The 27438-nt window shown below is 34.3% G+C and overlaps 1 protein-coding gene and 1 long non-coding RNA gene across 3 annotated transcripts in view; one reads left to right on the top strand and one right to left on the bottom strand.

Annotated features, from left to right (window-relative positions):
- DAAM (disheveled-associated activator of morphogenesis-like protein) overlaps positions 1-27438 on the bottom strand; it is a 256447-nt gene that overhangs the window by 171120 nt on the left and 57889 nt on the right. The gene's annotated exons all lie outside the window — the stretch shown is intronic.
- Positions 221-26798, top strand: LOC141485762 (uncharacterized). Its single transcript, XR_012467431.1, has 3 exons — positions 221-419; positions 26182-26474; positions 26530-26798. It is a non-coding gene; the product is annotated as an uncharacterized lncRNA (long non-coding RNA).

The following is a 27438-nucleotide window of genomic DNA, read 5'->3' as shown; positions in this document are numbered from 1 at the left end:
CCACTTGTGAAACATCACGTCTTTCATTTTTATGCACGTACTATTTTTCTGCCAAGTTGTATGAACTGTTATAACAAATAAAAAAGCACACTACGGCTAACCACTGCAAATTCGTATGATACATACAAAGTTGTCTTTTATTTTTACCACAACTTTTTACTATTATGAAGCTGAAAAGCAAATTCCTTACTTTCTGTGATTGGAAGAAGTTTTGTCTGCATTTTCACTGGTTTAGTCGTTGATTCCGAGTTTACCCAAAGATTTTAAGTTGCAGCTAGTTTTTTATATGAACGCAGCGTTTCGAAATTGACTAATAAGTCATAATTTTGATATATGTTATATGTTTTAGTTTTTATTTATATGTCTGACGAGACAGTTTTATTTAACTACTTTGTGTTTCCTCTGCTCTGGATACTTTGGTATGTAAAAGCTGTATTTTTATCGACAAATAAAAAATGTTTTTCAAGTACAGAACTTGATCTGGAATGAACTTTCAAATCATCATGATGGATATTATTATATTTCCGTGTCGAGAAGGTCATTGGAAATCACAAGTGGTTTGCCAGCTCACAATCTGCTACAAATCATATCCTGAGTGCTTATAGTTCACAAATTTTTGAATGAAAAAAAGTTATTTTCTTTTAATTCAATGTTCACATAATTTTTTTTTGTTTCTGAAGGACATTTTCATTTCGTATATTTAATGTCTATGTGAAAAAATTTGCTTAGGAATGTAAATAGTTTCTATCGGAAAGAAACGTATGTACATACCTAATCATATTTCAATTATTATTTTTATTTTCAATTTCTTTAGTTCTTGGAGAGTTTCTAATTATATTTTGATGATCGAAGAAACGATCAAGGTTCGCCTCATATTTACAATAACTTAAAAACATACTCCAGCCTACCTCATTCCAATTCGAATTTTTGGATATCATTTTTCAAACCCCTTATTTTTTCATTTTTTTTTTAATTTTCATCATCTCTCTATAATAACATGATTTTAAGAATTTATTTCTACACTGACTATGACCATATGTTATTTAAAATGTTAAATATCATATCATCATCATCATATATCATTATACTGAATCGCAAATATTATAATAGTATTATTATATTATATTATATTATATTATATTATAATAGTATATTATTCAGATAATATGCCAGTAGCATACGAATGAAACCGAACTTGACTACTGAAAGCTTCAGATACGCAACAAGATCAAAGAATATATATTGTATACCAACAACTTAAAAAACAATAGGTTAAAAAATTTACTGCTTCTTAGCACCCAAATTATTGAGGCAACTACCACAAACAATAAATAATCGATGAACTTCTTTGAAACTTCTTAGATTTTTTGTACTTGTATAACTATATTTTATAATTATGAATTATAGCTATATATTATTATTATTATTATGGTTATTATTATTGTAAGTGGAGTAAAATGATTACATATTATAACTGATCTCATTTTGACTGTCAGGAAAACATAACATTAATATTATCAGTTAACTAGTTTAGTGATTAAAGATGAAAGTTCCTCTTCCCAAAATACAGAGTTGAAACCCAAATATCACAAAATTTCATTTGTAGAAAATGTATCTGATAAAATTGGAATGCTACTTAGTACCGAACAGATTAAAGTGGCCTTTTCAAATAAAAATACAGTTGGAAAGTATTTTTTCTCGAAACGAAAAACAAAAACACCACAAGACATACAATCCAATATAGTGTACAAACTGAAATGTGGAAGCTGTCACAAATTATATGTTGGTCAAACCGAACGGTATCTTGAAACACGAGTTTCAGAACACATGAGAGACTCTAAGGAACTAAATATAAAAACCCCACAGCCCTCGTTGAACGAAAAAATATGTACACATTTTTTATTTTCATCATCCAACTATTTTAGTTGTTCAACCATATTTATCCAAAAGTCTCTTGAGCGAAATGACATATCTCCTCAAATGCGATAGTGTTGATACTAGAAGAGATATCGATGGCCTCAATCCTGCATATTTCAATTTGATGAGTAAAATACCTGAATAATTTACTCTTTTTTTATTTATTTTTTTTTTTCGTTTGTTTCATGTGGTTTTGTAATGGTGTTGTCTCGAAAATTTGGTTGTTGCAATGTTTTTTATTTTTTGAATGTATATAATATGTCTAATGGTTTTTGAAATAGTAATATTAACACGAAGAAAATACTTTTCGGTGTAGTAAATTTAATTAAGAACTCATTAGTTCTTGTAAAATTGAAACGATAATAATCGTATAAATTTTGTCGGAGGTATTTTTATGAAAAATCATTGTTACAGAGCCCTGAAGAAGAATTTAATTGAATTCGAAACGTCTGCAAGAAAACAATTATGTTTTTAAGAAAAAAATTATCCTGTTATCCCAACCAACCTTTCTTCAGATTAATATTATCATAAGTTGATGTGTGTTAGACAGAACCGTTCCACCAAAACTTTCGACTGAAATCCGTAGACCGGTAGTCTGTGGCATGAGAAAAACAAAAGTAATTTATATAAACATCAAGTATGCCTTATTCATGTATCGTATCGGGTACAGTTTCATCGGAGTGAAGGGTACATGTAGGTGCGTTTCAAAGGACGTCTGCAGAGACGAGCTTGCTTGCATTTTAAAAAGACATGTAGGCGAATGTAAATGCGTCCGTTTATGATTTAGTTTGCCCTAGAATCACTGGAGAACGTACAATACATTGTGGCTTTGTACGTGGTGGCTCAAGCGTTCACAGAATGGTTGACATTTTGGCATTTTTCATGTAAAAAGGTTTTTTAGAAACCTCTTGTATGCTGTGCAGAAAAATTGTTCAATATTCGGAGTAGTTGATTCATATGAATATATGTGATACAAGACCTGGCGAGAATATTATAATAAATGTGTTGTGGAATCTAAAGCCACTGAATTTTGGACCCGCGTTTTTCACACAGGAATTCACAAAGTTTTTTTTGGCTATTTGTGATTTGTCAATTTTTTTGTCTTCGAAAAATAATAAAACCTCATGGATTCATTGTATTGTTCCCTCCTTTTTTTCATGACATCCATTCTAAAAATTTTTGTTCTTTGTATAGTTCTTTGTATATTTGTGAGCCTAATTTGCTTCCATTACTTCACATTCACATAACAATTCAACATTACCAAATCCTTTAAGTAGATATGCTATGAGAGAACTAGGGCCGAAATGACCGTTTTCCTAAAAAAATCTTTATAAGAAAAAATCAGGTCCAACATGTAATTTTTGTAACTAGATTCGGTCGAATAGTCATGAGTTGTGCTCAAAAAATCTCTCGATTTGTTCAAAATTCAACTAAGTCTCTTCAAAAAGTTCCCAGATTTCCCCAAGTAGTTACCAAATTTTTCCCCAAAATCATATAGACACAATACAACCTAATGCAACTCGTTGATTTTGCAACTGAATTAAAAATCTGTTTGAAATCTGTTTTTCCGTTAACCAGCTGTCGCACCCCTACGAGCTAAGGACTAACAAGGTATCACCTTTTAACGTGTGATTCCTAACACAGGTTGGACGATAGCAAGTGAAAATCGATCGTTGAGCCTGGGGCTTGAACCAGCCACCAACACGGCGGTCTATTTGGGTGAGTGAACATAGCACCCACGTCGAACCGACCGGCTACCATCCTAGATTCCCATAAATAATTGTCCTTGTCGTAAAAATTGGACATAGCGGCATGCCAAAAGAGCATTGAGCCATATCTTTGTTGATGAAGTCTGCATTTCTCTCCCTTTCATTCGATGGTGCTGCACGTTAAGATCCGACTATTATTAACGAAGATACGGCTCAGCGTCTTTTTGGCATGTCGCCATATTCGATTTTTACAAGGGACTATTATTTGGGGGAATCTATGAATTCTAATTACAAAATCAACAAGTGAGATTCGGTTGTCGTACTCGCCTCATATGATTTTGGGGAAAGATCTAGGGACTTTTCGGGAAAATCTAGGGATTTTTTGAGAAATCTAGTGACAATTTGGACAAGTCCAAAGACTTTTTGGCGAATCTAGTTAGTTTTCGACCAAATCTAGTGAATCTACTTTTTGGAAATTATACTGACAAAAATGACATGTTGAACCTGCTTTTTTTTATGGAGATGTACAATGGAAAACGGCCATTTCGGTCATAGTTCTCTGATAGCATATCTACTCCTTTAGAAATCGACTGTGCTATAAAGAGCTCCGTAATTATACTAGTGGTGCAAGCTGACCAATTAGACCAATTTAGAGAACGGAAATTCAAGACAGATCTGGAAGACCTTGAAAAAACGGAACATCCTGAAAAATGAACACATAACAGCTCAAATCAGGTCTGAATAATAACTTAACCACTGCCCAGGTATTAACCTTCCTTCGAAGCGGTGCAAATGATCCTTGAAGGATATAAACAGAACCCCATTGGTGAAATTACTTCGAAATTTTTGAGGGTGACATCTCTCCAAAACCAACGTATTGAAAATTAAAGTGTAGGATCCGACAGTATACCTTTTGCATTTCATCAGTTCGGACTTCCTTTGTCTAATATGATATATAAATTGAATTGAAATCTCTGAAAGAATCCTTAAAAAAATTACAGATTTTACAGACTCAGAGATTTCAAATCAATTTATATCATATTAGACAATGGAACTCCGAACTGATGAAATGCACTACGAAACATTGTCAACCACCTTAAAACAAAAGTATACCTTTTATTATGTTAAGATACATTGAAAACTATTTAATCAATAATACAACCCACATCTTCAACTCCACAATAGCAACAAATTATTTTTCTTCTATATGGAAACACGCAATTGTCCTCCCGTTAGCAATGCATGAAACCTGATGCCAATAAGTAAATTACCAAATGGACTAATTTGTGTACAATAACAATTTGATAACAAGCGTTCAGTTTGGTTTCCGTACATTGCATAATACTACCACGGTCCACCCAAAATTTGTTGATAAGGAATAAACTTGCATGGTCTGTCGATACATCAAATCTATATATACTACTACTATAACGTACGTAAAATATTGCCATCATTTGAATCCAGTATACAAATGGATCTAATGAAAAACTATTCAGGAGGTCGAACTCACATAGTACATAGAAATAGGCCTCGCCAGTTGGTTATGGAGTTCCACAGGGTTAAATTTTCGGACTACTGTGGCTGTCGTTGCCTTCGCTAATTCCATTTTGGTTCATCTCACTATCACTGATCAATTAATCTAAGATTTTTCTTGCTTCATGTGGGTGAGGACCGAACTCGAGAGATCTTCTTTTGAGGAAATGAACTATTTATATATAGAACTGGTTGAAGGGTCAACTGTAGTAAGTTCATTTGTTAGTTAGTTTTACAAGTTAAATCATTGAAGTAATGGTAAGAATGTTCAATCAGAAATAATAGCTTATATTCTTGAATTTATGAACATTTTCCATCCTGCTGATAATGAATTTGCGAAAATGTCACTAACGCAAAAGGTTAGATAATTAATCGTCGAAGATCACTTTGAACACTGGCTAAACTAACTGCGATCAAGATAAAGGTGTGAGATGTCAAAGAAAGCTAAAGTATTACTGAAAATCACAATTAGATATTATCGGCATTTTCGTATCCGCTTGTAGTAAATTCAGTCATCGACAAGGGAACCGAAGCAATACAACTTTGCATTTAACTGCAAGAACAGGTCGTATGCATATTTAGCAGGTACTTTGCGAGGACGTGATGGGCAATTGGGAATTTTTTCAATACCGAAGCTCGATGTTTCTCACAGGAACGGAGGCGGGAGACATTCCAAACCGTGTAATTTTTAATTAGCAATCAATAACCCATATCTATGATCCATCAAATTTAATCTTATTTCATAGAGAAAATTCGGAGGAATCGGTATATAGAAAATATTAGAAACTTGGCTAAAATCACGACGGATATTGAATTACATCCTTATACAAGCTATCCAGAAACAGGAATTTTTGTAACCGAATAGGTAGTGAGATTATCTACATAATATTAGTTTCTCGTTAGTATACGGCAAATCCCACCAAGATACCATTGGAGACATCTGATATATCTCCAAATTCCTACTATACAATTTTAAAGGAGAGGACAATATTGTTGATCAGACAGTACGGAAAAGGTGATTTCTGATCTTAAATAAATAATTATCACATCTTTGGGATGTGATATCTGAATGAATAAAGTTACCAATCTCACAAAAAACTGAAGAAACGATTGATCTCAATCCGCATTATAGGTTGTTCTAAATTAATCATTGATTGTTAGGTATTTATAATTCGCAATCTATGTGTTATATGAAGAAGATAGTTTATATATAATTCGACTCAAATTATGTGTATTTTTCAAAATTCCCGAGTATTGAACTGGCAATTTTTGACATAATAAATAATAAATATATGAATCGAACAGGTTTTGTATGAAAGTTATAGGTAATTATAAAATTATTGCAAAGCGCTTTCGAATTTCGTCATCATCAGTGCTCACTTGTCAGGCAACAGGAAGTATCAGAATGAGTACATGGTACATTTGTAATATTTGACTTATATAAAACAAAATAGGCCAAGAAAATACATTTTTGGATTGAAGTCATGAGGTTCATGGCCACATGGCCATGCTTCAGAGTTACAAGCAAACAAACAAACAAACAAACAAACATACATACATACATACATACATACAGGTGAAGCTATAAAAAGCGTATTAAAAATACTTCCACACAGTCCAAATAGTAGCAGGCTCAATTTAAGGACTTACTATTGTTTCAAAACAATTGTTGGTTACATTATGTGAGAGTATCTAGCAAGAGAAGAATGGGGTGACTACTCCTTCTCGCCAGCTAAAGTTATAATAACTGGGTAACTATCTGTTTTGTTTATTGAGCCAGTCGAAATTTTGAGTTAGGTTTATTCATCAAATAGCTGGTAGAGATAAATTTTTGAGAGAGATAATGTTGTTAAAACAACACGTACACAGTCATACAAAATAGCGTCATAGTATCAAACAGGTGGCTGACCTGGCATCTGTGTACCATAGGTCGGTTACATTAGTTTTGAAAAATTGTGCTGTCATGCTTATTACTTATCTGAACAAAAAATAATTGCATATACGTGTTCAGGATTATTTTCTATAAGATTTGTTATCCACAATATTTTTCCTATTTTTGGTATTTTTTTTGATTATTCTGAGGAGAAAGTATCGTTTTCGAAATTAGAGTGAAATATCAAAAATTGTCCACAGGACACTGAGATAGCTTCAGAAAAAATATTTTAATGGCGATTTTTCAATTATTACAAGGTAACAATCACTTGATAGATACAATAAGCAATTTCATTAATGATGTGATTCTAAGATTCATATATACATTATTTAAGAGCAATGCCACATAAGGTTTCAAACTGTTGTTAGAATGATTGACGTTTACTAAGACCTTCATCACGATGTCGATCTCCTGATGCATCTTATCATCAATCATGATCGATCACAAATAACAAACGTCGATGAAAAATCAAAGAGATCACATATGATATAAGCCAAGTTTCATGTAGGTAATAAGTACTTATTCGTAACAATAAGAATAGAAATTAAAATCAATTCTTAGATTCTTTTGCTGCATCACAACTGAAGTAATGCGATGAATCTTTCAAGATAAATTATGGAATCGTCAAAAAAAAAAAACTAAACATGATAAACAAACTATAAGAGTGCCACATATTTTGAAGATTACCAAATATACTCGAAGATATTGTGTATTCGACACTTCTTTAACTGAGGAAAGAAGTAGTCATATTCATCTAACTTGTTCTGTATTTAACGAAAAAACGTCACTACTTCTAACACCACAAACCATCAACGCTTGAGGCATACTATCTTGAAAAACAGGTGAACTACCAGTAGTGATGAACTATCGATGAAGCTAGGGTGTAAGCGAAACGCGTCTAGAAAAAAAAACTTATAAATGGGGAAATTGTTCAATTATGATCATGGATGATAGTATCAATTTTCATCGAGTAACATATATTTTCATACGTTTCTTCCATTTCAACAAGATCCGTGGATAGGAAGAAGATGAACATTGAATGGCCCGCTAGATCACCTAACCTTATCTCGTCAGACTTTTCATGAGGTCATTTGATATCTAAATTTCAGCAACGTATAATATTGGGAACATAATTGTGAACTATATAGTACTATGAAAGAAATGTCATCCATTTTGAACATTCACTGTGAACATTCATTGTGAATTTTCTTTTGTTTGTCTTTGCTAGTATATCCTGTAGCTGTATTATGACGGAATAATATCTATAACATTCACCGTACATGTATAATATGAGAAACATCAGGTCAGCAAGATGAAATTTAAAGAGTTTTCACTTCTGAGATAACATTATTCTGTACGCCAATGTGAGAACATGTGTATGTGTTGAAAGTAAATACATCATTTTTGAACTGAAGTGTCAGAAGTAAACTTGTTCTCGAATTTCACTGATGAATATCTTCCACAACATAATATGACAGAATATGAATACATTTAGGACAGTCGTTCTACTTTGTCGATTCATCAATCTCACTATTTTGGGAAATGACACTATCGATCGCAAAATCGGAAACCAGAAAAAATACGTAGCAGTGAAATATGTATAAATGTATACAGTGAATGTTATTCTTGTTAAAATAGGTATTGAATAACAAAAAGTTCTATTAAGTCATCATCATTAACAAACATACAATTAATCAAATAATGAAACATTTCACAATGGGATCTGTAGAAATAGAGTAGGTGCCCACATAGCAATAGATATTCCAGGTATATTTCATGAATATACATTTAAGGATATTGTATTATGCTATGAATATGCCATGGATATATATATCTTCTGGAGAATATTCCCTGGAAGTGCTCCTGGCGAACCTTTGATATATTTTAAGAATATTCCTTGGGAATATTCTTAGAATATCTTATAATATTCTTAAAATATCTAAGGTATATTCTATTAAGAATATTCCAGGAATAGAACCCGAGGAATATTCATAAAATATTCAGGATATTCTTAGTTTATTGTAGGAATATACAATAGAGAAACACCATAGAATATTCTTTAAATATATTTTATGAATATCCTAGGAATATTTGGAATATTTCAAGAATGTGACGAGTAACCGCTATTAGGCATGTATATATTGCATTTTGATACAAGATTCACACAAGTAATAAAACACATAATATTTATAAACAAATATATTTTAAAAACAATATACACTGAAATATTTGGCGTTTCAACCAATATTAAAAATAAAAAATCTAATTCAAAATATTTATTCACTGAATAAAATATTCCTGAATACTGTCATATTACAAATATTAAAAATGTATTCAAATTAGGATGTTCCTACTCTCAAACAAATGTATACTAAAAAATATACTAAAATTAACAACTCTGTGAATTCATCAGCACTAATTAAAAAATAATAAATATATCATTTCATTGAAAAAGAAAAAGTGTATAACATCAAGAAATAGGTTAGGTTAGGTTTCTCACTTAGAAAAATAAACCCACAAATGAAGTATTTAAAATGAGTGGTATGATGGGTTCTTCAATGAATTTCACTTACTTAAAGTTATTCAAACTTTGCTCACCAGAATAGTTTTCCTTATATTTGTCCAACAATGCATCAGCCAGTGTTTCAATAGTAATACCTGGAACAAAATGTACATTAACGTTCATTATCACTATTTGAAAGTGGCACAATAAAACTGGAATAAAAATCAAATAGATAGTTTTCGCATAGGTTACTCATGAACATTTACAACATTTTATGACTTGGAGAGCAACTTGCATTGTCTTGTTGAAAAGTAATCATTACGTTTTCAGTTTACTATCGATACTATTGCATTTTACTTACTTTTCTTGAAGACTGAATAGATGCAACTTTCCTGTTTGAAGATCCAAAATCAAACTATTCGCTGTACTGCAAATTGGACAACCCCAAATTATAAATGGTACACTGAACGTGACAGAATTATACTTTGATAATAACACCAACACATCATGCATTACACACGCGAACCTGCCACGTCAACCGCCATGTTGAATCAAATGTCGAATTTAACGCAAACGCAAATGTACCATGCATTAAGGGACAGCCGCTTTCACAGAGCTTATTCGATTGTCGCGCGCTACACTTCAATTGACCAATGAGAAACGTTTACTCCAATTATTCACTTCCCCATTTCTCTGTTTCCAGGATTTTTCGCTTTGTAATTAAATAATTTCAAATACAAAAAGACAAATAGGATGAGAATTAACCAATTTATTGATGCAATTGGTTCATTTATTGGCCCATTCAAATTTTTTTGTCGTTTCCAACAGTTGCTGTTGGAGCAATTCATCCAGAATCTTTGCGTTGAGTTCAAAAACTGGTTAACACTATCAGGGTTATATACATTAGGTTATGCATTCGATTAAGATCTTCAAATATTTTTGTTTTTAATAATATTGAATTATTTGAATACGTTATTATAAGATAATTCAAAATTCCATTGTATAGAATATTCCAAAATATACCGTGGGGACATATTCTAAGAATATACCATATGGTATATTCGATCGACAATATTCTTAGAATATTCAAGGGAGAATAATACATTTATAGACATTCTATGCACATTCTTTCGGGAATAATCCTGCCATATTCATTCAAGCATATTCTATGAATATTCTAAAGGTATGTATATATTCCAAGAATATTCTATGAATATTTGGAATATATACGTTCGTTTTATGATATACAGGGAATATTCCAAGAATATCTAGTGCTGTGTGGGTGGTTGCTTTGGAGAAGGTGTTCATATTTGTTAAATGAAAATGTTTATGAGTCTACTTTAAACTGTAAAATCTCAACGAATACTTACGAATTCCATCGACATAAGCATCATTCGAATCAGTGCACTTTTGGCAACAAAATTTAAGCCGACTAAATCCGTCAGCAAGAAAATTGTGTGCTCGGAATTCGATGAGGTGGACGAAGGCCGTTTTTGCCTGGTCCTAATCGGCAAAGATTCTACCGGTGAGAAAGTCATCGAAGTGCTTGAAAATATAATAGTCCGTTGGCGAGAGGTCTGGGGGTATGGTGAGTGAGGCAGAACTTTGACGCTCAAATCTTTCAATTTTCGGACGGTGATAGATGTATAGTCGGTTCCTACAAAATTTGTATGAGCATCAAACTATCCCTTACCTTTGCCGAGTTATAATCTTTCGAAACTTTTTTTACAGCTTTAATGGGTTCTTCGTACCCAGGACCATTTGACATAATTTTCTATATTGCCTTTGGTCGCTTCACTTAGTCTAGTATTGTCTTCAAAAATGTATTTATTCGAATTTAGTGAATTAATGAATTTGAAAAATATTAAGTAACTAACTTCTACATTCAGAAACTGGACCGGATCAGATAGGCCATACAAAAGCAGTTTATAATATCGCCTTTGTTTCTGGCTGTTTGTTCGTCAAGTTCACTCATACATATAATTATAAACAAGTTCAAATTCTCTTCATTCACATTATTTCAACAAATTTTCTCTCATTCATAGCATGCACATTGAGGTAATACAAACTGAACATCTGTTATGAATCGAATTAACACCACTAAAAGCGTTAACAACGCTAACAAATGTTCCTATCTATTGAACTGATACAAACAGTGAAAACAGTTACAGACAATACGATTCACAAATTTAAATAGCGTGAAAAAGTGGAGTCGGCCGTAACTGTATCAGTCATTTTATTCCATGTAGTTATTCCATAAAACAATGTGGCGGCACGAGGCACCAATATGAAACGTGATGGGAATCGGAACCAACTAGAAGTGAACTGCCGATAAATATCTGAAAAAACTAACCGAAGGTATCCAGGATGTAGAAAAAATTTGTCGACATTGTCAAACATTTTATAGTAAACAATATATTCAGCTCAACCACAAAATTAAAAGTAAACTTCTTGCCAGCCCCAATAGTTTTCTATCTAACGAGGCGAAGCCTGCAATATTCATTTATACGCTGATGATACCCAACTTTACTATAGTTTCCTTCCACATATGGTGGATGATGCATGCAATCTTATTAATACCTAGTACTATGTTGCTGTATCGCTGCTGTTCCAATGTTTTGACAGAATCAGAATCAACGAACTTAGGCGTGCGCAGCGTTATAAAACAGTGCTTTCAAAAAATTGTTCTACAGTGCCATCTACTGGCGAGTTACAGAAAAATTGATAGCCTACAAACCTTCTCTATGAAAAATTACTTATACATGTCACGTTTTATCACGATCGGTTGAGTGATGTAGAAGTTTATCGCTTACCAACCAACCAACAAACATCCCCAAAACAGGCCCCAAGATAATCTTGGGGCCTTCGCAAAAGCTGCCAAAGACCATTGCCTACTTATTAATCTTGAAAAATCAAAAGTTATGTTGTTTAGAAAAAGACTTCAGCGTAAAAAAGTGGAGGACTCTATCAATATTACAGTAAATAATAAGAAGCTGGAAATAGTTAAGGAAGCAAAAAACCTAGGAGTTAAAATGTACCCTGACTTGAGATTTGAAAAATATATGAACATTACAACAGGCGTATTGTAATCTGAAAGTGATATATAATAATCGACATTTGTTACCCATTAAAGTTGAAAAATCATTATGTGAAACGCTAGTTTTATCAGCCTTTAATTATGCTGCTGAAAAAGATACAGAAACTGCAAAACTCATGTCTGAAATTAATCTACAGTATTAGAAGACGACCAAGAGTTTCTCATAAATTAAAAGAAATCGGGTGTTTGAATATGGATAATAGAAGAAAACATGCTGTTGTTCTCTACTATAAAATAATTAGAAAACAAGTTCCCTCTTACTTACATAAGAAAATAACGTATGTACTGATGTACTTATATACAAATGTACATAATCTGGGTATTCGAAAAAAAGGCCTACTGACTGTATCTCCCTTTAGAACGAAATATTTTAGGCGGTCATTTGGCTACCAAATCTATTCTCTGTGCAATCCCATTCTGAATATTATAAGAACACAAAATGCTCACAAATTTAGACAATTTCACAAAGAACATCTTCTTGAATCTCAAATTTTATAGGAATGCTTTTTTTTAGTTTTTAGCGAAATATTTTCTTTTTTTTTTTCTTGTATCATTACACGGGTGGGTTGTGGTTAAGTGGAAGAATATTTTCCGTCGTGTGTACACAACACAAAATAAACTTCGCCCTTCATTTCCATATATGAACCTTGATTTCTAATATTTATTCTATTATTTTGAATGTGGAAATAATAAAGACGATTATTATTATTATTACTATTATTATTGATCCAAATTTCACACCAAATGCACCACTAACACGGGTGGATGGTTCAGTAGCTCAAACAGTGGTATTTTGAGCAAAACAAATCTTCTTTTCCGCTCATCAAGTCTTGGAGGGAACAAGAAAAAGATCATACAATAATCCGAAACATTTCCGCCACGTCTATATGGCTTACCAAATAACCTATAAAGAGAATATGTCACTTAGATCTATCGTGAATGCGATAGGTTCACTAACTTATGAGCTGGCCAAATACTGGAAAACTCTACTGCAGCCATTTATAGGAAATGCAGAGTCATTTATTAAGGACTAGGGGCACTTTATCGAAAAAAGTGGAGATAGGGAGTTAGGTCTGGAGATAAACTAATGAGCCTCGACGTGGTCTCTTTATACACGATGGTTCCGATCAAGGATACGATACGGCTAATTAGCGACGTATTCCCAGCAGATGTAACCGCCCTCTCCGTTCATTGTTCATCATAAAATTCATTTCCAGTATGATGGTGTTTTTTTAGGAACAAATGGATGGTACCGCAATGGGCAGTCCGTTAAGTCCAGCGGTGGTAATTTTTTATGGGAAATTTCAAACGACGAGCCTCAAAGCAGGTGACGTTCTTGGTATGGCAAGATGGTGAAGAGACACCAAACGATTTCCTATTATGTTTAAACTCTCTCGACCCAAAAACCCAATCAGCAGTGAAACGAGAAACCCAAGGGAATCTAACTTTCTTGGATGTTTTCCGAACAGACGTGAAGATGGTACATTGAGCCACATAGCGTACAGGAAACCAACACACACAGACAGGTACCTGAACAAAAACTTTAACCACCAGCCACAACGAAAGAGAGAGGGAATTGAAACGTTGGTTGACCTGTTAACCCGTGAGTCTTCCTGAAGAATTCAATCACTTAAAAATGCCTTCAAAGGGAATGGGTGCAGCGAGAGAGAATTCCAGCGGGCTATTGAACCCAGGAAAGTGACGCCAGAGTAACCTCAGATAGGCTAGTCGAAGGATAAGCTTTCTTTTTCTATGTTGAAAACATTACAGACCGGATTGGGAGAATCTTAGGGTGTGACCAATAGTTAGGCCTATAAAAACCATCAGAGAAAGTCTAAGGTCAGCTGAATAACCCAGAAAACATTTAGCAATACTCGGAGTGTACCGGAATCCTTGTAGCTGCGGGTCGGTCTACATTGGAACCACGAAAAGAAGTATAGGTACCAGTCTTTCTGAACGCAAGAGATATTGTTTACTCAGACAAATCGACAAATTGGCTGTAGCCGAACATGCCATCGATAAAGAAGACACTCCTGTTATCCCATTTGAACATACAGTAATACTCGACAAAACTCCAAAATACTACCCAAGAGTATATAGGGAGGCAATGTTAATGCAAAAACACGGGAATAATTTCAAAAGAAAAGAAGAAGCAATGAACATTAATAAAATATGGCTGCCTGTCCTCAATGGTACATGAACAATTCAAAGACACCAACCACGCCCACGAATCTCTAAATATATATAACTCAAAGATGACTGACTGATTGACATAGTGATCTATCAACGCACAGCCCAAACCACTGGACGGATCGGGCTGAAATTTGGCATGCAGGTAGATGTTATGACGTAGGCATCCGATAAGAAAGGATTTTGATCAATTCTACCCCAAAGGGAATAAAATAGGGGATGATATTTTGTATGAAACTTTGTCAATGTTAAACCGATCGGGCTGAGACTTTGCATGCATGAAGCTACTATGACGTAGGCAGCCCCTAAGAAAGGATTTTGATAAATTCCACCCCTTTAGAAAATGGACAGAGAATTTATTTTAATGAGCAGAACTTGTGCGACAAATTGAGTAGTCCTCCTACAATTACAGTCCTTGACTTTTTCGATCTGTGTAACGTGGATGACTTTGCAAAAACATTGCTATACTCGGTCCCTGGGTAATACGTTTGGAACAAGCGATCATTACAGAAAAGGGAGGGAGGAATGAATGTTAAAGGATGGTTAGGGGTCAAAAAAGAACACTTTCTAGGTAGGGTTTATACTGTTCATCCAAACAATACAGAATGCTACCACCTTCGGATGCTTCTATATGAGATCACAGGCCCAATTTTATTTGAAGCGGTGAAAACTGTAGATGGTCACTTACATCCCACTTTCCAATCCGCGTGCAAGGCTCTAGGTCTACTCGAAGATGATCGGCATTTGGATTCAGCTCTTGGAGAGGAAGCACTTTGTCAAACACCGCATATGATTTGAGAGCTTTTTGTTATTCTTTCATTGTTCTGTCAGGTTTCCGAAGTAGCAGATCTGCTACTTTCCGATCCCCTATTTCTTTGTGAAAAATACAAAGAATACCTTTGTGAAGACGAGCAACAAGAAGTTTACAATAAAATTATCACAAGTGTAGATGCAAATGACGGTCGAATATTCTTCTTAGACGTTCCAGGTGGAACTGGTAAAACCTTCCTTATTAATTTACTTTTGGCGAAAGTAAGAAGTACTCACGGCATGCCCTGGCTGTGGCATCGTCCGGCATAGCTGCTACATCACTCGAAGGTGGTCGAACTGCTCATGCTACTTTTAAGTTACCACTCAATTTAATCACTGCCAAGACTCCCAATTTGCAACATCTCCAAACAAAGTAATTTTGCTAAAGTTTTAAAGAGTACAAAAGTAATCGTGTGGGGGGAAATAACGATGGCTCATAAAGGTGGTATTGAAGCCCTAAACAGATCACTAAGGGATATAAGGGGTAATACAAAATTAATGGGTGGCGTAACAGTTTTGCTGGCCGGAGACTTTCGGCAGACTCTACCAGTGGTGCCAAAAGGAACCAGAGCTGACGAAGTGAAGTCGTGCATTAAGAAATCTAATTTGTGGCTCCAGGTTGATATTCTTAAGCTCTCTAAAAATATGAGAGCACATTTGGGCGGGGATGAGTCTGCTGGTAGATTTCCAGATCTCCTTCTTAAAATCGGTAATGGTGATTTTCTATCGTTTGATGGAATGATAACCATTCCAGAAGAATTGTGCACAGTTGTTACTACGGTTCGAGAATTGCTGTCTGAAGTTTATCCAGACATTATTCATATACATGACGAGCCTATTGAATGGTTATGTGAGCGTGCCCTACTTACTCCAAAGAACAATCAAGCAGCAGCTTTCAACGATATCCCGCTCATGTCGTTTGAGGGCGAAGAAAAGATCTAATCTTCGATTGATACTGTGGTTAATACAGATGACGCTACTAATTACCCTGTAGAATTTTTAAATTCATTGAAACCGCCAGGTTTGCCTTGTCATAAGCTTTTTCTGCGAGTGGGCACTCCAATTATGTTGTTACGAAATTTAAAACCACCAAAACTTTGTAACGGTACGATACTACAAGTGAAAGCGTTAGCCGATTACCGGTCGGCGTGTGTGCCAGGTCCCGTACACACATGTGGTTCACTATTGGAATTTGGATGACCGGTATAAAATCGGCCGTCCAAAATCGGTGTGTGTGCAATTAGCCTTACATCGCAATATAGTGGAAGCCACTATATTAACTGGGTGTGCGAAAGGGAAAACTGTATTTATACCACGAATCCCATTAATATCTAATGATATCCCCTTCGAATTCAAACGATTACAGTTTTCCCTAAAAGTCTGCTTTGCCATGACAATAAACAAATCTCAGGGACAAACTCTCAAATTTGCGAGTATTGACTTGAGAGAATATTGCTTTCTCATAGACAGTTTTATGTTGCTTGCTCATGAGTAAGTTCTCCCAATAGTTTGATAGTTTTAGCGCGTAATGACAGATTAGTTAAGAATATTGTGTACAAAGAAGTTTTGTAGGCCCTGATTTTTCACACACGCTAAACAAAAGTAAAGCCGCAGGCTCTCCAGTTTTCTCAAAAAATGTTTCTTGTAGGTAGCCATCGGATATTTTTACCAGTCGGATACCTTTACCATCTCATAGATATATACAATCTCCAAAACTATTTCTTTTTAGGCGACAAAACTGTTTTCATCTTGATTAGGATCTGAGAAAGAGTGTAGGCTCAGAAAGAAACCAAGTAGACTTCAATACTGAGTATAATAGCGGGTCTCTTTTCTATAGATACTTTGACGGGAAGTGTTCGCTTGACTTCACCCAGAGCATTATATATTAGAAATCTGTTTAAATCTGTTTAAAATCTGTTTTTCCGTTATCCAATACATGGCAAAATTCAATTGATCGTCGTTTGAAAGTTCAGCTTTCACACTTTAAACTACACTTTTTGAGCTCTTTCATCTGGAGAACGTAGAATAAACTTCAGGCAGGCGCAAGCGGATGTAATTTTTGCAAATTCATTAAAAAAAAACAGAAATGTAAAAATAATGTGATATTTTGGTAATCAATATATTTAATCTATTTTGTCAAGTCTTCGAGTTCATGGCAGAGACAAAACCTATACGGGACTTTCTTTGAATTTACAAGGCAATAATTAAATTTACAATTTCTGAGGGTATATTATCAAAAAATGAATCACTGTTGAAATCAGAATTCATGATGACTGCAAATACAATTTGAATTACCATTTAGGAATTGAAGTTATGAAGAAAAATTAAATAGTTTAAAACAAACGGCAATCGGAACGTTGATCTTTCAACAACATTTTCAAAATGTTTATCTTTATGATCCATTTTGAAAAGTCAAAGAATTCACCAAATACATTCTAATGTACTCAACAGATGGGAGACGTGTATCTTTGAACATGGTACCAAGTGCTTTAGTCATCCATTTGAGATGAAAAATCACGCTGAGATTTCTTGTTACGTTAGAGGAAAATTAAGAATATACTCCCACCGAAAAAAGTTTTATCATGTGTTGTTGTGGAAAAAATGTGTACTTTTGTATTAAATCGTATTTGTTGGAACCAGCACTCTCATTTTCTTTCTTCTTCACAGAAACTAACTTGATAATCATTTGTTAGACAAATGCTCCTTTTCAAGGACACTATGTACATTTGAATGTTTTCTAGAAGCACGACTTCAGCAATAGTTAATTCATATAACAATTAATATTGTGAGACTTTTCTCCACACATGAACTTGATCTATTATAGTATATTCACCACCCAAGGTCTGAAATCAATCATAACCATCCCATTCACAAACAAAATCTTGTAGGTGGGTAGACTGCTTTTATGTTTAATGTGGTCGTAAATATTCACAATGCGTTTTGAATGGTTCCCCTCGTCTGGAAACGTAAATAATGAGAAAACAAGCAAAACACTTATATTAAAAGACTTGTTAACTGGTTTCGGGTAAATACCATAGTATTCATAAACAAGAAACCTAATTTCAAATAGGTGAGATATCTGTTTACAATAAGTGTTAGTTTTCGCTGTAGTATCAATTACATCAATGTGTGTGTCACAATTTAAATTATGCCTAGCTACCATGCGAATATATGATATCAAATTGAAGAACTTCGAAATATGTCAATTCATTCATTTCATGTGACTGAAAAAATAAAATTTTTATACGATTTCAATTGAAAGTTTGTTTTATTGAAGATATACGAGGTAGTATAAAAATTGCATAAAAGATTAACGTTTTCATTGAATACATTCAAACGGTGTGTGCTCAATAGAGATTTAAAAATGTACCTTCCCAGTAATTCACATTTTCGTATCAACCCGCACAAATATGACGACTCAATGATACCGAACGTGTCAAACGTTATCTCGATAACAAAATAAAAACAACATAACTGTCGATGCTATACTTTAACATTCGGTTAAGATTCATCCATTTTGTGCACACAATTCGAATTTGGACCATTGCATTGGTGGATTGAGAAAGAACGATAATCAAGGATTGCCTTTCATGTCTTTAATAATGATAATAATAGTAAGGGCTTCTCGCGAGGTGTCTGAGACCCTAATGCACTTGCTGTCAGTATGTCCAAAATATACAATCACGGCCTGTATCTATCGACATGACGCGGCCCTAAGAGTGCTTCATTACAACCTACGGCACTCTCACGGTATTGACGGGACACCGGTGTTGCCTAACGCTCAGGGGTATATTGAATCTGTTCAAAAAAAAATCTGTTTAAAATCTGTCTTTCCGTTAATCAGCTGTCGCCCCCATACGAACGACAACTCTTAGAAGTTGAGAGACTTGTGCGAGCTAAGGACTAACGAGGTCCTACCTATTAACGGGTGATTCCTAACACGGTCCGAATTTATTGGGAATATTCGTTCCCCATCCTCAAGTTTTCATAAGCTAATGAGCCTAATTTATACTTTTTGACCGCCACAGCAAAACTATATTTATCGTAGAGTTTTCAGCTCCTGGCGGGACGAATGTCTTCCAAAAAGAGGAAGAATGAAAACGGATAAAATTTCGAGATTTTCTCTTCGAACTCCGCACACTATCCAGACCACTCTATCAAGATAATTATTGGAGTCCTTAGTGGAATGATCCCTCTCTACTCTCGAATCTCAAAATCCTGCCGGCTTGCCGCGCTGAGGCAGAAATCTTAGCCGGACAAATGCAGAAGGCTTTCACTCTTGGCTCACTGCGCTTGCCCTGGGCAAGTGTCAATGAAATTCCGTGAAGAAAGTTTCTGAAAAGATGTGGTACACCAATAAAAGCCCATATATTTCAATCAATCAATCAATCATGCTTTATTGTCCAAGAAATTATTATTGACAAAGCTTGTGAAACTTCATGAAGTCAACTATGTTATAGTTTTTATGAAATATTAAAATTATGATATACGATGAACAACCAGTATAGGGTTGAAACCCTGTATATACAATATACAATATATAAACCATTACAGATAATAAATGAATAAATCATTAAAGATTTATAAGCATCTGAAATTCTAAGAGTTAAAATACATCATCGTAATATTCCTTTAAGTCATAGTAGGCTTTTTGCAGAAGTACTTCTTTAACAAATTTTCTGAATTTTTTTAAATTTGCTATAGTCCTCTAGCACATTGGAAGGTGGATGTATATTTTCTTGCTCTCATATATAAAAGAAAATTTTATAATTTCTGAATTTTCTGACTGATGAGAAGTGGTTTGCAGTGGTCTTGTAATTTTGTCCTACATATGTATCTAATAGTCCTTTCTTTGTAGAACTAATGCTGAATTTAGTAGTTGCTGAGTAAAAAAGCCCCAAAAGGCAATTCCATATCTCAAGTGCGACTCTACCAAGGAAAAATACACAGTTTTGGCTGAGGATTCATTGAGTTCATTAGAAACAACTCGGACTGCATAGCAGCCAGACGTTATTTTTTTCATAAACTTTTTATATGCTCATCAAATTTCAATTTATTATCTATCAATACCCCTAAAAATTTTGTGTGAGTTTTGTTAACTATAGAGTGATTTTCTATAAATAAGTCGTCAAAATTGAATTTGAAGCAAACTATGTTTGTTTTATTTGTTTTGAAACGTAAGGAGTTTGAATTGCACCACTGTTTAACCCTATAGACATCCGGAGTTATGATGACTCTGAGATTATTTTCATTTGTCCCACGTCAAAGGATTGTGGTGTCATTTCGCAAAAAGTGTGAACTTCCCTTTAATGTCAATGGTTACCATATCATTCAGATGAAGCAGAAAAAAGGGATAGGACCCAGACCCAAACCTTGCGGTACACCTGATGTATTATTCCCAATATGCTATGTATTTCCTTGGAGTTTTACTAACTGCTTCCTGCCTGTTAGATAACTGTAAAGCCAGTTATCCCAAAATTATGTTAAGCCATAGCACTGAAGTTTAAATAATAGTGTTTCATGGTTCACGCAGTCGAATGCTTTTGAGAAATCACAGAATACTGCCCCAATAGATTCGTTATTATTCAAACCAATCTGCCACATTCTTTAATGTCAATTATTTTGTACAGAAGTAAAGTTATTTTCATTTGTGCAATTCGTTGGTTAAGTTGAAAGAAAATATTTGCATCAGAATGGCAAACAGATGTTATCCGGTAACAAATCACTTCAAGTCGTTGATATGTCATACACTTCTCTTCGTATTTCTGTCAGTATCACTTTAACCAATTAAAACAAAAACTGTAGCACCAGTTTCGAGGCTATTGGTGGGCTTTTATCTCCAATGTGAGTTGTAAATTGCTTGTTAGCTGAATTTATATGGATATTCACAAAGTTCATACAGATCTAAATTCCATTTGGCAGACTCCATATAGTTTGAGGCAGGTCGTATGCTCACCAAAAATAGAAGTCTATAAATATTCATTCTTTCTTCAGAATGATTTATCGCTAGACTATAAAATTATTCATTTTCAACGTGACATGTCACAAAGGCAGTATTTCGTATGTATATTCACTAAGTGATGGAATTATAGGTGAAAGTATGCAACAATTTGGGAAATATCGACGCGTAGTTCTTATGGCGCCTTTTATGCAAATCTGTACATGATTTTGATGAAATATTCAGGAGGAAACTGCCCACAACAATAACGAAACAGATATAAGAATAATTCGAAACTTCAAAGATGATATTTCAATGAAATGGTGAAAAGCAGCTTAAGACAAATAAAATTTGAGGAACAGACAATACCAACCCATAAAAGTTGTAATTCTTCAGCAACATTTGAATCCAATCAGATCAGTTTAGTCCCAGTTATTCCCCATCATGGAAAATCATCTTGCAAATATATTTACAGTTATTATCATTATTGTACCACCGCTAATAATCAATAGTAGTTGAAACGGTTCCGTTTTTATAAATAAAAACAAAAATATTTGTAATAATAGAAACAATAGTCACATCAGCCATTAACTAAGTATAATACATAAAAGTAATGAATGATGGAGATGCTCCTGCAGCAGTATTTTGTATCCTTACGAAAGCCTTTGACTGCATTGATCATAAAATACTGCTACGTAAGCTGAATATCTATGGATCTAGAGGGATAACACTAGGGTGGTTTAAGTCGTATCTCAATGGTCGCAGTCAGATTGTGAAAACGATTAAATGTTCAAACAGTATTGAAATAAATACTGGTGTACCACAGGGATCGAATCTCGGTCCAATATTGTTCCTGTTCTATATTAACGATTTGATGTGTATATCTGAAACATTCACTTTTTCTTTTCGCTGACGACACCACTATATTGTGGCATAGTAACGGTATAGATATACTCAATGAGACAATAGCTTATGATATACAAAAAATCGAGTCTTCCTTAATATTTCTAAAACAATATTATGAATTTCAAATGTACACTTCAGAATTTATCTGTAGCGAGCGGTATCATTGAGCGGTATCAGAAAGTGTACTAAATTTCTGGGACTGTATATTTATAGAAGGTGGACTGAAATTCGACGCTCACATCAGAAAAATGATAAGTAAAATTTCCACCGGCTGTTATTGCTAGAGAACTGGGAGTTTATACAGCATATCACGCTTACTTAAGGTACGGTATAACTTTCTGGGGTGTGTGTAGCCTTAATTTGCTGGAGTCTGTATTTGTATTACAGAAGAGAGCTATATAATACTTGTGCAAAGCTAAACTTCGTGACTCATACAGGCAACTGTTTATAGATAAAACATTTTGACGGTTGTAGCTCTTTTTATTCTGAAGACAGTGTGTTCAATTAAGGAACATCTTGTGAAACTTGAGGTTACCACCCATCACTATACAATTCGTTTAAATTATCTATTTCTTGCAACTCTCTGGTCGAGGACTCCAAGGCTACAATGGTGTGAATATGTATAACCATCTGCCGAGTTACACTAAAAAGATAAATATTGATACCAATAAGTTCAGAAAAATTATTAAAGAAATTTTGAGTAGAAGACCCTATTACAGTTTGACTGAGTTCTATACCGATCATTTTTAACCTGGCATGTTTTATGTGTATGTATGTTTCAATAATTGTTTGTGGTTTTTTATTCAGTGTTTTTATACTTTACTTTATATTATATTTTATCTATATTTTTATATTCATAGGACATTTATGTATCCTTTTATATTTATTCACTAACTTTGTCAACAAGATTTTTTCTGTGGACAATAAAGTATATATATACTACTAAACTATATAACTTTAGTTTAGATGAAATCAGTTCAGTTTTTCTTAAAAACTCCCAGCTCTCTTTGATAAACGTTTGTAGGAAACGTATCTAAATTTCGCTTCATGAAATTACAATCATTAAGGTACAATCGGCAAATCTATGGACTCTCAATTCCATTCGAAGTTTGACCAACAATATGGAGTTCAGCCATGAAGATCAGTAACCAGTTGATCACTTACTGCAATGAAAGAGAACCTTAAATCAAAATCAACCTAAAGATGTTATTCATCTCAATTTTATTGAAGTTTTTTATTTCGTACCTAATCAAAGATTGCTATGGACCACGACGCTCTTAGGAATGGGATATTGCAATTAATCTTGAACTTTCCCTAAATAACTATCTGCATCCATCAAGCAGAAGATGTCTACCTGATTCTACCAGGTCACCTATAGGTTGGAATGTATATCTCTAGAATTCTACCTGAGGACCATCTACTGGAATATCTTCTACGGCAGGCTTGTTGACATACTGAAGAGATTCCAGTTGATTGGTCGATATTGAGGTACTCAAATGCAAAATTCATATCCTAATGACCGCAAATACGTTTCCATATGATGACATCTTCAAGTAAGTACTTAGTAATCAGAGATGGAGATATTTTTTCCTTCTGCTTTGAGTTAATCAAGTGTTTGCTGACCAGATTCATAAGTTACCAATTAGCCGCCTATATATCTCAACAGGATCAAAAGTTGGATAACCACTCTTGGTCTTCAACTGGTGTTACAGCCGTTTAGCCAATGACCATTTTTTGTAGATTCAGAAATGAATTCTTTGGTTACGTCATGGTCAAAAACGAGTTCCACGAATAGTTGGGAAAAGAAGATCAATCAAGGTCGCCCGGTATCTCAAAGGTTCCGTTAGAGAGATTGAATGATCTCTGAGTCACACATTCTCTTACCTCATTTATACATACCTTGAGATGAGGATTAGGAGGATTCTTACCTCCACATGTGACACCCCACTCGACAGGAGTGTTCTAATTCACCACAGTGCCTGGTGGACGATATTATGGAAATTGGTCATATAAATTGTCAATAACAGAAAACATATGTTCGATCCTTGGAGTATACCTCGATTCGCAGTTATCACATAAGAGTGACAAGATTTAACAAACAGCTACTAGATAATGCTATGTATATCGTTTGCCAATAGGAGTTTATTGTTTCATCAATCGAAAGCTTCCGAATGTTAAACCACAATAAGTGCCTATAATATATTTTTCTATATAAACAGGTACATATCGTCAGTCACTTTCACAATTGCTGTGGTGCAGCTATGATGGGAACAATACCGAATGTTTCTAGGAGGATTCCTATATTTTTTAGAATCAATAATGTATAACAAATGCCGACTGAACGAAGATTATTTATTTTGAGATAAAGTTTTCTTGTATAAGGAAATTTTTTTTTGATACAGGTTAGAATAGTAGGACAGTAATTCAGGATCATACGAATAATAATTTGTCTGAGCCTATAGCTTTAGATAAAACTGACAGTAGTTTTTTGTTCATTCTGTTATCGTCGATTGGTGAGAATCAAGCAGGCCACTGCAAGAGTTATTTGAGTTTGCACCCATAACGTCAAAGCAGTCATTAATTCATCCAGATCACTTAGATAAAGAGGTAACCTATGTTTCTTCTATTGATATCATTTTTGTTTGATTTGAAATATCTCGCTTATTTTCTTGTTTTCAATTAAGTATTACATTCACACATTTACTATCTCTTGATCACACTTTTACGTCATTTTTGAGATAGTTGTATTAATTTACATAACTATTTTTGTCGGATGAGCATGCATGGAAGTAAAGGGGAACTAAAATCAGCTCTGGTTCCAACTAGTTATCAGCTTAATGAACTGAGGCATTTTTTCGTTTTTCAAGTTATCATCAAGTCGCATCATATATTCCTCGCATCGTTGACCACAGTATACCGTGTAAAAGAAACAAAATGCAACGGGAATGCCGATGAACCCGGTAGCGTTTGGCACAGACCCAAACAGTCGACCAAAACAGTCTCGGCTCATCCATATCAGGCAACCTTGATGACGCAGGGCCGTCTCTAGGCCAAGGTTAACTGCTCAAGTTTCGGTAACAGCTTTTATTTTGATTCACCATCAAGTTGTGGGCTCAACTGGCGGCATATAAAGGCACAGTACTCGATCTGAGTACATCTGCATGTATTCCTTTCAATGCAGACGCAAATATTTGTTCAATTATTGGGTATACTCATTTTTTTAAGTTGCCGGAACGAGATTGAACTGCTACTTTAGTATTCAAACAGAGATGGGATGGAAATACCTTTTACGCTTTCTACTTTTCAATCAATGGAAAACAGAGTCAGGAACTTTCGAATAAAGGGGATTCTTTCACCCCATAAATTAATATCGACTAAAAATATTCTTTTTTGGTTGACTATATTTACGAGTATATTCTTGGGATAAAGGTAAAGAAATGTTTGAATGCTTTTAAGAACCTTCATTGTGCAGCAGCATAAATCTCAAAGATATCGAAACAATTCTGATAAGTAGTTGGAGACTAGTGTCAGTCGAATCTTCTGGGAATTCACTCATAGACTGAAATATTTTCTTGTAAAGAAGTAGAATGTCAATACTCTTTCATATGTCACGTAGTGTAGCTTTATTGCTTTGTTATGTTTCAGTTGATACGTTGAATCATGTACTTCTGCTGGAGAAACTATAACACCTAGGAGTTTGCGACGAAGTTAACGACATCCTGAGAAATTTTTCAATTGGTCCAACAAATCGTATCCAAATTGAAGAAAAATTGAATACTGAAAGAACTATAACTTACGGAGTACCGCAAGAAACCGTATTGGGACCTTTTCTTTCCATAGTTTATATAAATGTACTACTTGTGAGGCAAGATGCTGAAACCGTACTTTCTTTCGAGGACGATATTGAGTTTATATACACCGGAAACTCTTTTAGTCAAGTGAGAGAGACAGATGAATCTGATAAGACACACGTATTAGGATTGTTCTTTTCAGATTATTTGATATAGAACGTGGATTAGTTCGAAGTTCGAACAGGCGACAAAGTTACAGACGACAGCGAACAAGTAAAATAAGTGTAATTATGAGGTGTAATGGAAGTACAGGTTTGGTTGATTTATTCAAGGGAGTTATTGAGTATGATTATACCTGTAACACATATTCATTAGGAACTCACCCATACATATAACATTGTTGACAGAGAGTTTATCGTTAGTGATGAATTAAAAATAAAGGCAATTCCAGAAATATTATTTTTCTTTCGGGTGAAAAGCAAAATGAGCATTCACTGTATTAATACCTGTTTTCAATTATTATATAATTCCTGTAACAATTTTTTGAAAGATGAAAAGCTTTCAGTAAGAATTTCAAGCAGACGGTCCTGTACTGTTCAGTGCTCCCGCTCACGTCGCATTGTTTTTGTAGTTTCAAGATGCATTTTCTGGAGAAAATTACGATCGATATCGTCTTGTCATACTAATTCATTTATTGTTTTTTGAGTATTGAAAAGGAGCGGCCAATCGGAAAATACGTGGACTCTCCATTGTGCCATTGTGTGTATTTTTATTTGAGAAGAAACTGAATATGATATGTAAATGAGTTCAGTTCAGTTACTTACAGCTTCTATTTGCATTCAAAAGAATAGTAATAATGTAGGAAATAGTGGTTGCTTTTTAGGTACGTTTTGGAAAGTTTCCAAAAATTACTGTAGAATCAGAATCAAAAATCTCTTCCACATTCTCCTGCAAAATATACGATAATAAATTCGAGTCACATTCATAACCATACATCGCCACATGACAGTTTCAAAAATTACTGTAGATTCAAAAATCTCACTTGGTCATACATTCAAAGATATACTATCACACACATTATTACATCACAACGTAGCGTTTTATGGAAAAT

This window comes from Leptinotarsa decemlineata, unplaced genomic scaffold (assembly GCF_025532065.1).
Source record: "Leptinotarsa decemlineata unplaced genomic scaffold, Ldec_3_MD MMD2_tig00026336_RagTag_RagTag, whole genome shotgun sequence".
Taxonomy (NCBI): domain Eukaryota; kingdom Metazoa; phylum Arthropoda; class Insecta; order Coleoptera; family Chrysomelidae; genus Leptinotarsa; species Leptinotarsa decemlineata.
Note: the sequence above shows the minus strand (reverse complement) of the source record. Positions and strands in the feature narration are given on the sequence as shown.